The sequence below is a fragment of the Seriola aureovittata genome, chromosome 1 (genome assembly GCF_021018895.1).
Source record: "Seriola aureovittata isolate HTS-2021-v1 ecotype China chromosome 1, ASM2101889v1, whole genome shotgun sequence".
Taxonomy (NCBI): domain Eukaryota; kingdom Metazoa; phylum Chordata; class Actinopteri; order Carangiformes; family Carangidae; genus Seriola; species Seriola aureovittata.
The window spans coordinates 34217734-34234366 of record NC_079364.1 but is presented as its reverse complement, the minus strand read 5'-3'; the positions used below and the strand labels follow the sequence as shown (position 1 = coordinate 34234366).

General features: G+C 41.5%; 1 protein-coding gene and 1 long non-coding RNA gene across 3 annotated transcripts in view; both read right to left on the bottom strand.

Moving 5' to 3' along the window:
- The window catches only part of dok4 (docking protein 4), a 114222-nt gene that overhangs the window by 35773 nt on the left and 61816 nt on the right, over positions 1-16633 (bottom strand). The gene's annotated exons all lie outside the window — the stretch shown is intronic.
- On the bottom strand, positions 439-2777 carry LOC130173374 (uncharacterized). Its single transcript, XR_008828409.1, has 3 exons — positions 2085-2777; positions 1744-1915; positions 439-1645 (listed from the first exon to the last, which is right to left on the bottom strand). It is a non-coding gene; the product is annotated as an uncharacterized LOC130173374 (long non-coding RNA).

The following is a 16633-nucleotide window of genomic DNA, read 5'->3' as shown; positions in this document are numbered from 1 at the left end:
TACATATGGATATATTAAGAACCGATGACATTTAAAAACAAGTGGCTCAGACATATCACAGTGATATAAAAAGGTGCTGAGCATGTGTGAACTTAACTTCTGTTTCACTGCTGTTAGTGCGTCAGTGGGACACAATCATCAGAGGAGCCGTCACTGGTGACCACCAACAACTGCACACTGTCATTCATGTCTGATTGGGCTGCCTTCAACTACACAGTAGTTGGTGAAGCACACAAAACCATCTCCCTCCTCATTAGCACCAGGTCTCTCAATCACACAGAACACTGGGGTTCAGGCGAGCTGCACAAACGAGCATGACCTATTCCTATCACATCAGACGCTGCTTCTCCCAGCAGGACAATCAGCTGTGAGAACGGCACATCAACCTGCTGCTGCAGAGCCTTTGAGAATGCTGTGTCCTTCTCTGTCCCCACAGGCATCATTAAAGTTTGATCCGGTCTTATATTACCTGCTTAATTAACCTCTGCTGCACTGTCATAATACCTCCTCACTAATGGCAGCATATGATTTCTTTCAGCAGCAGTGGCTCTGTAATCCTCCAGGTGATATTTTTGTCAGTGACTTTGACCATAGAAGACAAGGTCAGCACTAACAGCCAGCAAGATAATGATTCTGAGTGATCATCTGGGTGTTTCACTAAAATCAAGGTGTGAAAAGTCAACGCAATGTCCCATAACTATTTTGTCACATGTGTTCGACCACAATCTGTTGCACATCCTTGAGTAACAGTGTTGACAGAAGCATCATCAGTCCACACAAGATGATGAAGACAGGACCAATTACTGAGATACTGAGTGATCAGAGAAAAAAGCAGTTTCGTGTTAAAAATCAGGTGGGAGCTGAGCTGTCTAACATTTACTCAGCTTGTTTTTCTGATAACTGAAAATCCAGATGTCTGAGGGCTAAAATCCTTCATCTAGTTAAATTACAAAGCAGAAAATGACCAAATAAATGTTCTGATAGATAGACAGCCGTGTTCTGCAGCCTGATGGCAGTGGGAACAGAGGATCTCCTGAACCTCTCTGTTCTGCAGCACAGTGAGATGAGACATTTGCAGTTGTGGGATAAATAAAGTTAATCTAATCTAATCTAATCTAATCTAATCTAATGACAAAAGTGGGACACATAGCTGGATATGATCTCCTCCTCCTCAGCCCGCTTGACTGTGCAGTGAGGTCCTCTGGGATGGCCAAAACAGCTTCTGTGTATGGTGCCGGCACAACAAAGACTTTTTTCAAATATGAGGTCCACCTACCCACATACCCTGTTTGATAAAACAAAAGATTTTGTTTACATTTTTTATTTTTTTGTTGTTTGTTTACAAAACAATGACTGAAAGTCTGTTTCTGACTACCTCCTGACATTTTCTTTAATGTATTTTGTTGTTGGTGGAACTATTATAACATGTACGTGCAATACTTAATACAATGTGTACAAAACATTTTTTGGTTAAAAAATAAAATAACACTTATAGAATGTCGGCTCATTCTTAACTAGTTTAGCTGTGCATTCTCCCTTCATGGCCTTTGGAAAGTGGACCTTGAACAGTGGTTCATATTTTGTTTGGGCTTGCGGTTGGTCAGCATTTTCATTGTAGTACATAGCAGCCAGGTAGAGACTCTACCTGGAAGAACAGTAAAGAGAAAATCAAAGATGTTAATATTGACAGAAATCTTAGCCTACACATTCTCACAAGTTCTAAGTAACCACAGCTTCATTTACCTGCATAGCATTCCAAGAGATGGGAAGACAACATTCTTCAGGGCAAAACAAAGGAGGACGCTGTGGAAAGCCTTTACAGGTGAAGTCTGATGGTGGGGGCTCAGTTTTGCGACATCCTTCAGAGTCCTTTTGTCTGTCAGCACCTTCTCCAGCTTGTCGAAGGCATGAGATGCTAAAAACAATAAAAAATATATTTTAAAATACAATAGAGTAATAATTATTAATGACAGTTACTAAAAGTTACCGAATCACTAGATGTGGTTACCTTCTTACAATATTTCTGATCACTATAATAACAGGAGCCATGTGATGAGGTTTTAGTCTGTTTATTAGTAACACACCTGCTGAAAGTCATCTAGTTTTTTCCCTTTTCTGGCACAGTGGATGTTGACACTGGGGAAAAGAGGATCATCATCATCATGTGTATGAATGTCTAGGACATGGTTGAGGATCGAGGTCCACTCTGCCACTCTCTCTGGCCCAGTGGTTGAGGAAGCTGCGGTCCAGTATATATGGTTCTTTATGCTTCTCTTCCACTTCTAGCGTTTTTCAGTTTTTCATCCAGCTGATCTCCAGTTTCTTTGAAATTCCTACAGTGCATAGAAAATACACTTCTTTTCATTAAAAAAGCCTTTAATTGAGTGGTATCAAGTACAGCATTTCAAAATCAATAAGTATGAAGTGCTGATAGTCTCACAGCTTTACACTGTAACTGTAAGCACACCAATCATCTTTCATATGTTACTCAGACTGTAAGTGCAATCATTCAGAATACTGCTTTGTGCCTAATGCACTTTTAGTAGCTGCTACTATGTGGATGGATAGGCCATTGCTACAATGTGCATTTAGTAAGAAAAAACTGATCACCCATGCTATCACGTCATTTTAAACATGAAAATGAGGAAATCCTTGCAGGGCACAGTAGCCTGGACACCTTTAACCAATTATATTCTTTATAAAAACTTTAGCAATGTGACACATAAACACAGAGCAATATTACATTATAAGTGGAATTATTTAAACCTTACAACAGGTAAATGACTGTTAGGTTTATCAAAAGTAGATGCACGTCAGGTGGTGTGCTGTCTAGCTGGCATTCTAGCAACACATGTAACAGGCTCTCATGTATATACAGTAAAGGAACATAAAATGGTGAAACTTACAGCTCCCAAGTTTGGAATTGGGTCACGGACAGTCGGCACTTAGCCAAGCTTTATGTTCAGAATTGTAGCGAATCCCGCATTGTACTGGCCCTCCTGGAGAAAGCAGCCCGAAGTGAAATGGTTAGCCCGCTACAACATTTGTAGCGGTGTACATTTCCATCAAAAATAAAATAAAACAAAATTACTGGGTCTTCAGATCCTCAGACGTAGGGGGTAAAAAAGACTTCTTTGTTGGTTTGTACAGTCAACTGCTTCGCTTGTACCTTCAACATAGTTTTACCGGAGCCGGCGATGTGAGGCATAAACGACAGTAAATGCAAGTCAGACTCAGTGGGCAGAACACACACCTAGCTCTGGGAGTGTCACCCATCGGGGGGAGGTGTTATTTCCCTACGTGACCATCAAAGGAAAATCTCCAATTGGCCTGTGTGAGCACACATTTTCTGAAGGGTGTAGCAAGCAAAAGATGGAGCGGATGGTCTTTTCTCATGTTTTGGGGGTTTGTAGACAGGCTGGGGACACATTTTACCGTTAGAAAACCATGGTAAAGTGCATTTTGCATAATATGTGACCTTTAATTAAAAAGAAATCATTTATATCCTCTGACTTTTTGACCCCTATAAATCTTTTATCACTGTGCGCAAAGAAACACATTTTTAAGTTACTGTTCTGTTATCTATACTCAACTCAACAACATATAGAACATCTCCAAACTTTCTGTTTGATAAGAGTCCCGCCCTGAACACATCTACATGCTCATATTTAGTAATATTCATAGTGCCACCTAATTGAAATATAGAGAGTGGTTATAACCCTATGATACTTTGTCCAGTATTCCCTAAATTTCACATGCTTGATGACAGTCTCACTCTGAAGACAACTGCATACTAATATTACACTACAGTCACATCTACTGGAAACTGGACGACACAAGCATAAACACTGAGCTTCAATATGAGGAGCTCCTTCCTGAGAGGAATGACGTGTCTATTATTTGGACACATTTTATTTTCAGTGAAGATGACACAGAACAAAAAGACTGCACACTGCAAAAAAACAATTTCAATGACCAAAGGTAACACCACCAATTAGTTTAATTAATAATTTGTTTCCTTTCATTTCAATTTTTTGTTATTCAATTAAAAGCCATAAATAGTTCATCTGTGTGTGTTTACTTGAATTATTTTAAAATCACAAAGATGTACACTCGTTCATTAGAAACAAATATTCAAGCTCTACTAGATCAGCATATTTACAGCACAGACCTCATCAGATAACTATAAAGGCAGTATTATGATGACTCTAAGCAGGAAGTAAAACAGACAATTATTGTCTTACCACGTTGATATGGCTAATATATACTGACAAATCTATGTCCATGAAGCTCGAGGAGCTTTGTAATTTGAATGTGAAAATGGTGTTTTGGGCTCTTGCTGAAATGACTGATGCTGTCGTTTTACCTGGGAGGACAGTAATGTGTAAATATATATTTGTCTCTCTGCAAATATATATATACATGTATACACCTATATATGTATGTATAATGAGAACAGCTGGACTAATGACCTGGAAAGTGTGTGTGTGGGAGGGAGAGGGGGAGATGTTGACGAGGGCAGTGTTCATGTATTAACACAAAACACACAACGACTAGCTCACAACATCAGAATACTTTGTAGATATTGTGTCATGGCACAGGATGCCTAACAAGGTCCAAAAGAAACAATGACGTCTTTTTTAGTAACGTCTTTCCTCTGTCATGTAAAACACTGTCACATCCTCTGTGATGATGTCATGGAGGTTGTGGTCCTGAAAGAACATAATCACCAAATCTGACATAATGAGCGTCTGGTGATATAAAAGTCATTTGGTCTCATCATGCCACAGTTAATAATGTAGACACACACGTCTCTGATCTTCACCACTTTTCTCCACATTTGTCCATTATAGAAACATGTTAAGGACAGGTGGGCAGAGTTTAACTATCATACTCGAGCTGGGAACATCGTGAAAATCATGGTTATTATCATTACCTAAAATTAATGACATAACAAAAACTAGATGTGAAAAAACCTTTTCATTAACTGAAATAAAAATAACCAAAGCAAAAAAACCCAGAAACTGTATTGTGTTTATAAAACTAAAATAAACTAAAATTATAGAGAAACGTCTTTAGTTTTCGTCTTTGTCAATTTATTTCATACACCAGCTAGTGTTTTGGTGTCTCATAGTATCTCACACTCTCAGTATTCGACCAGTTCATGTTCACTTTAACTATCATTCACTGTACATATAGAGTTGGTTCATCTAAAGGATTCAAGTTGTTGTTGTGTCCAGTTGATTCTTTAATTTAATGACACAAATGCACTAACACACCTCTGTTGTGGATGGTTGTTGATCTGATTTTGTTATCATTTTGTAAATGGTTTGATGTTTTGTTCAGTTTTTATTACATAATACTTTTTCTGACCTATCTGAATCTGGCCCTGACAAATTCCCCATGTAACAAACCCCCCCCCCCAAAAACTACCACTGAAACTAATAAAAACTAAACTAAAAGAGCAAATCTGCTTTAAAACTAATTCAAACTAAACTGAAAATGAAAACAAAAAGTCAAAATGAAATAAAAATAAAAATCAATGAAAAGTCCAAAACGATTCTAACCTTGGTGATAACTGTCAGCAAGTTTGCAGTAAAGTGTCAAAGTCTGGTCCAAACCAGAAATTGCAGTGGCCTTTATTTACCTCACCTGCAGAGATAAACAAGCTTTATTAGAGACAGAGAACTTTCCCTGGCTTTATGCAGTTTTTTCTGAATTAAAGCCATTTCAACACAGGTATCTGATACCATTATTCAAGTTTTTACATGTTTCTCAAACAAAAACAAATCTGTCCTCACTGAGCGACCTGAATGTGCAGCCTCATGATCATGGCACTGCCTCCACAAACACAGGAACACCAGAGAAGGAGAGGCAGTGGAGGAGGAGGAGGATGAGCAGAGAGGACAAAGTGCTCTCATTTGCATCTGATTGTTGGATGAGGCAGCTCAGGTTCTACAGAGCAGGCTAACAACAAATGATGCCTTCAGGGCAAATACAACACATCTCAGGTTCCTTGGACTGAACACAGAAAACTGGATGTGGTGGGTGTAAAATTTAGTTTTTTGGCCACTGATGCTGTTTTCATTCATTGTTTTCAACTGTAGGAGGAGGAGGCAGCTGTTTGAAACCAGTGAAGAGCCAGATAGTGAATTTATCAGGTGTTCAGACACACCTGATTAATGAATTGTGTTGCTCCATAATCTGTTTGATGTGTAAGCGAGGACCTGTTTCATCATACAAACTTTTGTCAGTCTGCCATCCCTCAGGCCCTGTCTCAGGCCCTGCCGTCCCCATCCGTCCACCAGATGTCCCCCAGTTTTTTTTCCTGTCTATAATTTCACCTGCTCACCTGAGTTTCCCTCCTCACTCACACACCTAACCCCAATTCCCTCATCACCCAGGCCTGTACTTAGACCTGCCTTTTTCATCAGATCCTTTTTGGTTCCTCATGTTTTCCTGTGTGTCAGCTATCTGAGGTTTGCTACCTGTCAGCTGTTCCTGCTTGTTTACCTGCATAGTCCTGACCCATCTGATGTGTTTTTAGGGTGGACACATTTTGGGCCAATGCCTCTTCTGTACAAACCTAAGCACCACCCCTTAGTTGCACTTTTCCAGGTGATTGACTAAATATGATGTGACCTATGTCCTCTATTAGACATTACCTCTCTAGCAGCCTGAGACAATAACTGGTCCAAAGCTTCACAGCCATATGTCCAATCTGTCTTCGTAGAAGCTCCATTAGATATGTATATAGCTGCATATGATTTGTTGTTTTATGTTTTTTTTCTGTCTGATACTTATTTAACTGTTGTCTGTTGGATGTGTTATGATGACGCTGATGAAGGCCACAAGCTGCTACTTGATCAGACCAAAGATCACTGTGCTAAGCTAGGCTAACATCACTATTCAAAGTACCTGCAAACCAAGGGTGTTTTAGTTTGAAAACAAAACAAAAAAAAACTAAACTTGGTAAAGAATGATAGTAATTTACCAGATAGCAAGTTAAGATATTTTTTTGTTAAATGATTGGTCAAGAATGAGCTTTCATGCTCAAACTTGTTCAACACAGCCAAATGTAAAACAAGACTAGGTCTTAAGCTAGTATGTCTGGACCTCAGGTCGAACCCTGATTTTATAACTGTGATGTGATCTGACAAAATCACCAAACATGATTGAAAGACAAAGATTGAGCTGTGATTTCAGCTGGATGTACTGTAACGTGATCATTCAGAGAGAAAGTTAGAAGAGACAAAACATCTTTCTAATCTTTTCTTTCTTATTTTTATTTTCATATTCAGGCTTTTGCCTTAATTACAGTCAGAGAGACAGAGACAGAGTTAGAGACAGAGAGTCTTCCTGTGTTGCTGGGCTGCAGCTCCTTCATTCAGGGAGATGTAATCTCTCCAGAACTTCCCATCATGAGAAATGATGTCAACAGTCTCCTGGGATGCTGCTGTCATGCTTTAAGTACAGCTCTCTCCATAATCAAACAGACAATTGTCTGGTCTACACAGCGTTTAGCCTCCTAATCTCACAGTCTGGAAATCAGGAAAAAATTCAACTCTTCAGGGTCTGGATACACACTGAAATGCTGGGGGGGGGGGCTAAAGCAGGAAACAAACAGAAGACCACTGTGTGCAGACATGAGGGCATGTAGCTCTCGCTACATCAGTGGACCTGGGGTTACTTTAAATCACAGTGCACTGGTACTTTGCCTGTCTGTGACTTTCTCCTTTGGTTTTGTTGTTGCTGTTGAGATAAATTAGGCAGGACTGTGGTAGTCTATCTACACAGCCTGGAGGAGGACCTCAGCTGTGTGTGTCCTCTCTGCCCCGAGGACGGAGGGACTAACTCAGATAACCTTCCTCTCACCTCCCTTTGTATTCATGCTCGCTCTCTCTCTCTCTCTCTCTCTCCCTCTCTCAAACAATCAATACTTGTAGCCATTGTATTTACAGAGTGGGTCAAACTGAATGCACTCAGTTTGTAGTTAATAACACACATAGCAAAACTGTACACTCTGGTCTCTCCACTGCGGCACTGTTTTCTCCACACCGACAGATAGATAGATACTTTATCTATCCCCTAGGGGAAATTCAGATGTCCAGTAGCTTATTGGAAACGTTGGCCTCCATCTTACATTGCACCTCTAAACAACAGTCTTGAGTGAGACCCACCCAGAGGAAAAATGGTCCTGATGGAGCATGTAAAGGATGGCATCATCCACTCCAATGTGTTCCTTGTAGGTGAACTGTCGGGGGATGCACATTCAACCTGTGGCCTCAGAAGGCGGAGAAGCAGCTGCTTCAGGGTCTTCATTATGTGTGATATGAGGGTCACTGGTCTGTAGTCATTTATCTGAGCAAGTCGTCCTACCTCAGGTATTGGAACAAGACATGATGTTTTCCACAGGACCGAGACCCTCCCTGTTTGTAGACTTAAGTTGAAGATCGTCTGGAGAGCCTCAGCCAGCTGGGCTGCACAGTCTTTTAACAGCCTTGGACATACAATGTCCAGGCCTGTTGCCTTTCCAGGATGTAGCCTCTTGAGCTACATACCCCAGTATGGAAGGAGTTGCAGCTGCAGTGTCAGGTTGTGGAGGAGATGCCATAGGAGAAGCTGCAGTTGAAGGAGTGGGAGAGAGAACAGGTGAGGCTGTGTCAAACCTGTTGTAGAACAGGTTGAACTCATTGGCCTTGCCCACATCCCCTCGTGTTGCCTGGCTGTTCTTCTCTTTATAGCCAGTGATGGTCCTCTTCCACTTCGACACCCAGTGTTGTTGTGCTGCAGCTTCCTCTCTGCTTTCCTTTTGTAGTCCTCCTTCACCTGCTTTAATCTCTTCTTCAGCCCATGTTGCACACCCTGAGTTCTCCCTGTCTCCGTCCCTGAAGGTCTCCTTTTTCTGGTTGAGGAGGTTCTTGAAGTTACTGGTGATCCAGGGGTTGTTGTTTGGAAAGCAGTGTACAGTCCTTGCTGGTATTACAGTGTCCATACAGAAGTTGATGTAGTCTGCGGTACATTCAACCATTTAATCAAGGTCAGTGTCCTTGCTGTTAGCATTTTCCTGTGACTCAAACAGTACATTCCAATCTGTGCACTCAAAATAGTCCTGTAGAGAATCACTGGCCTCCAGTTGCTGAACAAGTGGTGGGTTGCAACCTACCACAGTACACAGGGTTTGTAGGAAGGCTGAAGAAAAAACAGATTATGATCTGATCTGCCAAGTGGTGGTAGAGCTGAAGCAGTGTAAGCTTCCTTGATGTTTGCATACAACAGATCAAGGGCCTGATTTACTAAAGCTTTGCAGCGTAAAAACGTGCGCAAACGCGACAGCATGAGCAAACACCAACCGGGCGCACCGAGGATTGCGCCTGTCAGTCGGGCAAAATAACACGCGCTATCCATTTTGCGCTTCTGCCTTCATGAATATCTACTATAGGCGTGCCTGCCAGAACGCGCAAAATATTGGGAGGAGTAGATGCAAATGGAATCATTTTGCGCATGCAATGTGATTTACCAAAACTGAAACTAATTGCGCTGATTATTTTTGCGTCTATATTTAGCACGTTTGAAAGTCAAGTCTGAGGCTACCTGGCACAGCCGTGCGCACAGATGGCTGCGGTCATTGTTGCAAGGAGGCGACGTAGGCACGACAGGCAACAGAGAGAACGCATCTTTTCTGTTCGTGTCACTCTTTTTGGAATGGCAGAAGAAAAAATAATCGAGACATATATATATATATATCCTAATAACGGTTAAATTCCTTTGCTGTAACTCAGAAATGTGCTTTTTTGCCTCTTGTACCAGCACCTCCAATTCCGTGGCTTCAAATTTGCTTTTGTGCTTCCGTTGGGTCTGCTCGTTTGCATTCGCCATGGTGAACACCCTTAACTCGCGCAAAATTCTCATTTCAATAGGGCGGGCTCAATCACTTTTGCGCCTGTAGTCAATTACGCTGTTAATCTAAGTAAATCACCCGCAAGCCCCAAACAGGCAGCGCGCGCAATCTATCCGTGTGTGCACGCAATTTAGCGCTCTTTATTTGGGATCTAAGTAAATCAGGCCCCAAGTGTTTTATTTTCCCTTGTGGGACAGTTAACATACTGAGCAAAGCCAGTCAGGTGAGATGTGAGAGTGACATGGTTAAAATCCCCCAACATTGCAATGAATAAATTAGGGCGCTAGGTCTGTACCCTCGCAACAGTCTCGTGAATGATGTCACACGCGACTACAGTCTCTGCTCGTGTTTTTTTTTTTTTTTAAGTATATTTTTTGGGCTTTTGTGCCTTTATTGGACAGGATAGTGGAGAGAGACAGGAAATGGGGAGGCAGAGAGAGGGGGAATGACATGCAGTAAAGGCCGTCCGATGCGGGACTCGAACCGGGGCCAACTGCAGCGAGGACTGTAGCCTCTACACATGGGGCGCCTGCTTAGACCACTACGCCACACGACGCCCCGTCTCTGCTCGTGGTTGAATGAAAACAACAATGGCGACGATGACAGAGAACTCCCTCGGTACATAATACGGTCTAAGAACAACTGCCAACAGTTCAATATCCTAATAGCAGATCCTCTCCTTCACTTCCACAAGTAGAACCAGTTCTCCACCTTTATTCTTTTCATGTGCTCTGGAGTCTCTGTCCTCTCGTACGGCAGTGAAGCTGGGTAAATTCACACAATGGTCAGGAGTGTTGTTGTTTAACCAGGTCTCACATGAGACTACATTCACGATATGCTTGCTTACATGACCGTATACGTGAAAATATAGGTATAAAAGTATTAGTATTAGTCACAATAAACACAACAGATATCTCACCAGACAGTGGTGAGATATCTGGCATCACATCAATTCATGACAATGTGAAGCACTGTATCATGGGCGACCTGTCAAATTTCATGTCAATAGCAGTGTCTCAAACAGTGTTTGAGATAGTAATGATTTTATGCACTCTTTAAAGGGGACATATTATGCTCCTTTTCAACAAGTTTGAATAAGTCTCAGAGGTCCCCAAGACATGTCTTTGAAGCTTCTTGCTAAAAAATCCACTCCGAGCCTATATTTCAGCATGCCTGTAAACCCCTCTTTTTCAGCCCTGTTCAGAACAGGCTGTTTCTGTGTCTATAGCTTTAAATGCAAATGAGCTGTGCCTGACCACGCCCCTCTTCGGAAGGGGATGCCGTTTGGGCTTCTGGCACCATGCTCTCATGTTTACGGTGACCGTGACCGGCGACCTGGCGTCGGTAGCGATTTGGTTCAACCACACGACTTTTATCCAGAATCTGACCCAGAGGGACAGGCTGCTGAAGAAGTTCAAACTCTACAGATGCTGACAAAGTAAATCATTTTTCTCTGTTTTGAGCAGAGATGCTCATCATGACATCTTCCTTTATGTAGTAAATTTATTTTGTGTATCACAATGAAGGCTGTAAATCAGCATAAACATGTCTGACAGCAACAGAATCTCTGAAGCAATTCTCTGTCCTGCCAGAATGTTGTGGAGAGGGTGGTTGGTATTGTCCAAGATAGCCTCTATCTTACATTGCATGTTAGTCCAGACCTCTCGCGAAGCACAGATGCAGCCTTTTTGACCAGCTTGTACAGTCTCCTTGTGTTTTTGTCTTGACATGCTGTTTCCCCAGCGCACAAAAAAAAGGACAATGGGCACCACAGACTGATGAAAGATGCAGCATTTCACTGCAGACGTCAATGGACCTGAGCCTCCTAAGGAAAATGAGCCGGCTCTGCACCTTCCGGTAGATGGCATCCATGTTCAGAGACCAGTCCAGTTTACTGTCCAGGTGCACACCTTGGTAAGTGTGCACCACCTCAATGTCCTTCCTTCTAATCTTGACGGACTGAAGGGTGGGCCTCGACCGAAAGTCGATGACCATCTCCTTGGTCTTTGAGGTGTTTAGAAAGAGGCCGTTCTTGTCGCTCTATTCAGTGAAGGCCATGGTCAGATCCCTGTTCTCCCATTCCTGCCTGTTCCTGATACACGCCAGAATAATAGCTATTCTGGATGCGGCAAAACTTGTATTTAAAGAGTTGTATTTAAAGTCTGCTGTATACAGGGTGAACAGGAACGAAGCCAGAACAGTCCCCTGTGGAGCCCCAGTGCTGCTCATCACTGTCCCTGAGACACAGTTACCCAGTCTGACATAGTACTGTGGTCATTTTGTCATGTAATCCACAATCCAGGACTTGAAGCAGGGATCCACCCCCTGGGTTGGATGGTGTTAAATGCACTTGGAAAATCAAAGAACATACTCCTCATGTAACCACCTGGCTCATCCACGTAAGAATGGGCCATGTGGAGCATGTAAAGGACGGCATCTGTAGTCATTTATCTCAGCTAGTCGTCCTTCTTTAGGTACCAGAACAAGACATGATGTTTTCCCCAGGACCGGGACCCTCCCTGTTTGTAGACTTAAAGGGGACATACTATGCTCCTTTTCAACAAGTCTGAATAAGTCTCAGAGGTCCCCAAAGCAAGTCTTTGAAGCTTCTTGCTAAAAAATCCACTCCGATCCTATATTTCAGCACACCTGTAAACCCCCCTTTTTCAGCTCTGTTCAGAACAGGCTGTTTCTGTGTCTATAGCTTTAAATGCAAACGAGTTATTCCTGGCCACGCCCCTTTCCGATAGAAGATGCGGCTTTGGGTTCTGCCACCATGCTCTAATGTTTAGGGTGTCCGTGACCAGCGACCTGGCGTTCAGAAGCGCTTTGGTTCAACCATACGACTTTTATCCAGAATCTGCCCCAGAGGTAGAGGCTGCTGAAGAAGTTCAAACTCTACAACTGCAGCAGGATGTTTCTGAATGCTTGGTCCCAATTTTGTGTATCTTGACATTACATTTTCAGTTTGTTGATGTGTGCCGGCACACAGTTACTAACATGTAGCTAATGCTAACTGTTACTGTCTCGTCATTACTGGGAGCTTTCTCTGGTAAATAAGCACTATTGTGAATAGTGTAATGTAGTTATTTGTCATGCCTCCTTAGACATACTTTTACAGTCTATGGAAATGTTTGTCTGAGAACTGCTACAGGTGTTCAATCTTGAGACTAGTAGAATATTTTAATAGATGCTGACAAAGTAATCATTTTTATTTTATTTTATTTTTCTCCATGTTTTGAGCAGAGATGCTCGTCATAACATTTTCCTTCATGTGGTAAATTTTGTGTATTACAATGAATTTACACTGATGTAATTCAGCATAAACATGTCTGTTAGCAAAATTAATCTTTAGTCAAAGACGAGGCTGTACAGTGTTTTCTACACTACACTGTTCTCAAGCTCCAAATTATAGGCAATAAGTGACATGTTATAAATTACCTATGTTATATGTGCTTGATATTTAGCCATTCTTACTCACCTTAGCTCCACTGTCTTGTCAGTTTTTGAATTTCATAAGCTTTATATTTAGGTGAATGTTACCATTGTTCTCTATATTTTGGATAGGTGCTCCTGTGAAAACTGTGCAACCATGCCCACAGAAGCTGAAAATATCTGCTGCTTGTAGATACCACAGGTAGCATTCTAGACTAATCAGTAATTTGTTTTGATTATAATAAACCATAGCATTTATCATTTCTAATTCACTGTAGATTACCAGACGGCTACGGGAGATCGAGGAAGAATTACCATGTATGGTAGACCGTCCTGGGTTGGGGCCACTCTGCCTAAATGTGTACTCCCTCCAGAATGCCTGCAACATATACTGCGCTGACTATGGTCCTATACGGTTGAGCGGAATACACCAGTACATTTTGCTTCTTTGTAAAAACGTATAGTTTCAATCTAAATAAAAGATGTTAGGCAGTCTTGTTTTACTTAAGTGCACATAATTTTACAATGGTAATAACACACCACAAATGGAGTAACACACCCTCAAATAAACTGGTTTAGCTGCTCTTTGTTTTTCCATCAGCAGATAGTGTAGATATAATATATGAATGCAGAGGAGTCATTTCTTTAGAAACGATCAAGCATTTATTTACATCAAATGAGGCACTTATAATGAGTGATAATAAAAAACTAAAGATTATATAATAAGAAATGTAAGATTCACTAAATCCATCTAAAAAATTGTGAGACAAAACATAGATATATGTTTGCAAGACTAAATGCCCTCTCCAGTTGTTTTAGTTGGTACAGGTATCTAGCCTATAGGAGCTTCAGGTGCTGGTGCTGGGGCTTCCTTGCTTGCAGAATCTGGGTTGTCATTCCAGTCTGCATGGTCCTGCGCATCCAGCGGTTTCCTGACGCCACAGGCCAGCACGTGGGTTTTAGACTACGCCATGATATGTGGGGCTCTCCTCAGGACCTTCTATGACTCTGTGGTGGCCTCAGCCATTTACTTCGCTGTGGTCTGCTGGAGAGGGGGCAACACTGACAGGGATAGGGATAGGCAGAGGCTCAACAAACTGATCCGGAAAGCGAGCTCTGTCCTGGGTTGCCCCCTAGACTCCATTGAAGAAGTAGGTGACAGGAGGATGTTAGCTAAGCTGACATCCATCATAAACAATAACTCTCACCCTCTGCATGACACTGTAGGGTCTCTGAGTAGCTTCTTCAGGAGCAGACTTTTACATCCTCACTGTAAGAAGGAGAGGTTCCGCAGGTCCTTCATTCCAGCAGCTGTCAGACTCCACAACTTCTGCTCTTCCTGACCATGTGCAAACTTGCACTTTTTCATGTACATATCGTGTGTATTGTGTATATTGTATTTATTAGTGTATATTTGGTATATTTTTGTTATATATTTCCATAGATGTTTATTCTATAGTTGTTTATTTTTCTGCTGTGGTAAATGAATTTCCCAGTTGTGGGATAAATAAAGTTAATCTAATCTAATCTAATCTAATGACAGAAGTGGGACACATAGCTGGATACGATCTCCTCCTCCTCTGCCCGCTTGACTGTGCAGTGAGGCCTTCTGGGATGGCCAAAACAGCTTCTGTGTATGGTGCCGGCACAACAAAGACTTTTTTCAAATATGAAGTCCACCTACCCACATACCCTGTTTGATAAAACACAAAAGATTTTGTTTACATTTTTTATTTTTTTGTTGTTTGTTTACAAAACATTGATTGAAAGTCTGTTTCTGACTACCTCCTGACATTTTCTTTAATGTATTTTGTTGTTGGTGGAACTGTTATAACATGTACGTGCAATACTTAATATAATGTGTACAAAACATTTTTTGGTTGAAAAATAAAATAATATAACACTAATAGAATGTCGGCTCAGTCAGCTCTGCATTCTCCCTTCATGGCCTTTGGAAATTGGACCTTGAACACTGGTTCACCTTCTTTTGTTTGGGCTTGTGGTCGATCAGCATTTTCATTGTAGTACATGGCAGCCAGGTAGAGTCTGGAGGTACAGTAAAGAGAAAATCAAAGATGTTAATGTTGACAGAAACCTTAGCCTACACATTCTCACAAGTTCTAAGTAACCACAGCTTCATTTACCTGCACAGCATTCCAAGACTGATAAATGACTGTTAGGTTTATCAAAAGTAGATGCACTTCAGATGGCTACAGACCTGTAATTCTGATGTGAGGCTGAAGAGTCTTCAAGGATAACTGTGTGCCTACAGTGGGTCAAGTCTGGCATGAAACATCTCTTGTTGCAGGAAGCTGTATAGATGCACTTGATGTGCTGGCCTGAACAGAGGTTACACCAACATCTCCTCAAATGTGTAGTTATGGCAACAGCTGCAAGCACTGCAAAAATGATAACAACAAATGCACTCAATTATGTGTAAATTGGGTTGTCAATAGCTTGTAAATACTGCAAATAGCTCACTATATGTGCAAAATGCAAAAAATGTGTATTATAGACTATCCCCTTGGACATATCCCCTTAACTCTGCACTTATCTAGATATTCACTCCAGGCACTGTATCTGTAAACATGATATAAACGTTAAAACGGCCATCATAAGGCATGACTCTCAATAATAACTTTCACAGCACTAAACAAGCCTGGACACCTATGCTAATCACTACAGAGCCTATTTTTAGTTCGAATTTTACCGGCTTGACTTTACAATCAGCTAAAACGCCTTTAAAGTATAATACATTTAACTGGGTGGCTATAATCAATGTCACACAGCGATACCAAGCAGAAGAATTGCATACAATCTGTACCCGGCTATACCCGGCTGCGCATCGATGAGGCAAAACGTTAGCAACATTAGCTCCCATGCTAACAACACACACAACAGGTTCTCGTGAACATACAGTAAAGCAACATAAAATAGTAAAACTTACAGCTCCCAAGTTCAAAGTTGGGTCACGGACAGTCGGTACTGATCCAAGCTTTATCTTGAGACTTGTAGCAAATCCTGCAGTGTACTGGCCCTCGTTGAGAAAGCAGTCCGAGGTGAAATGGTTAGCACACACGTACAACACTTTCAGAGTTTGAGCGTGTACATTTCCATCAAAAATAAAATTAATCCACTGGTTCTTCAGATCCTCGGGCGTAGGGGTTGAACACCACAAGACCATCATGCAGATATCAGTTTGTTTTGGTGTTTCTAGAGTTAAAAAGGAAAGAGGAGCAAGTTAAAGGGAAGGCTTTTTCGGTTTCTCTTCAAAAATCCGCCTCTGAATTTGCATTG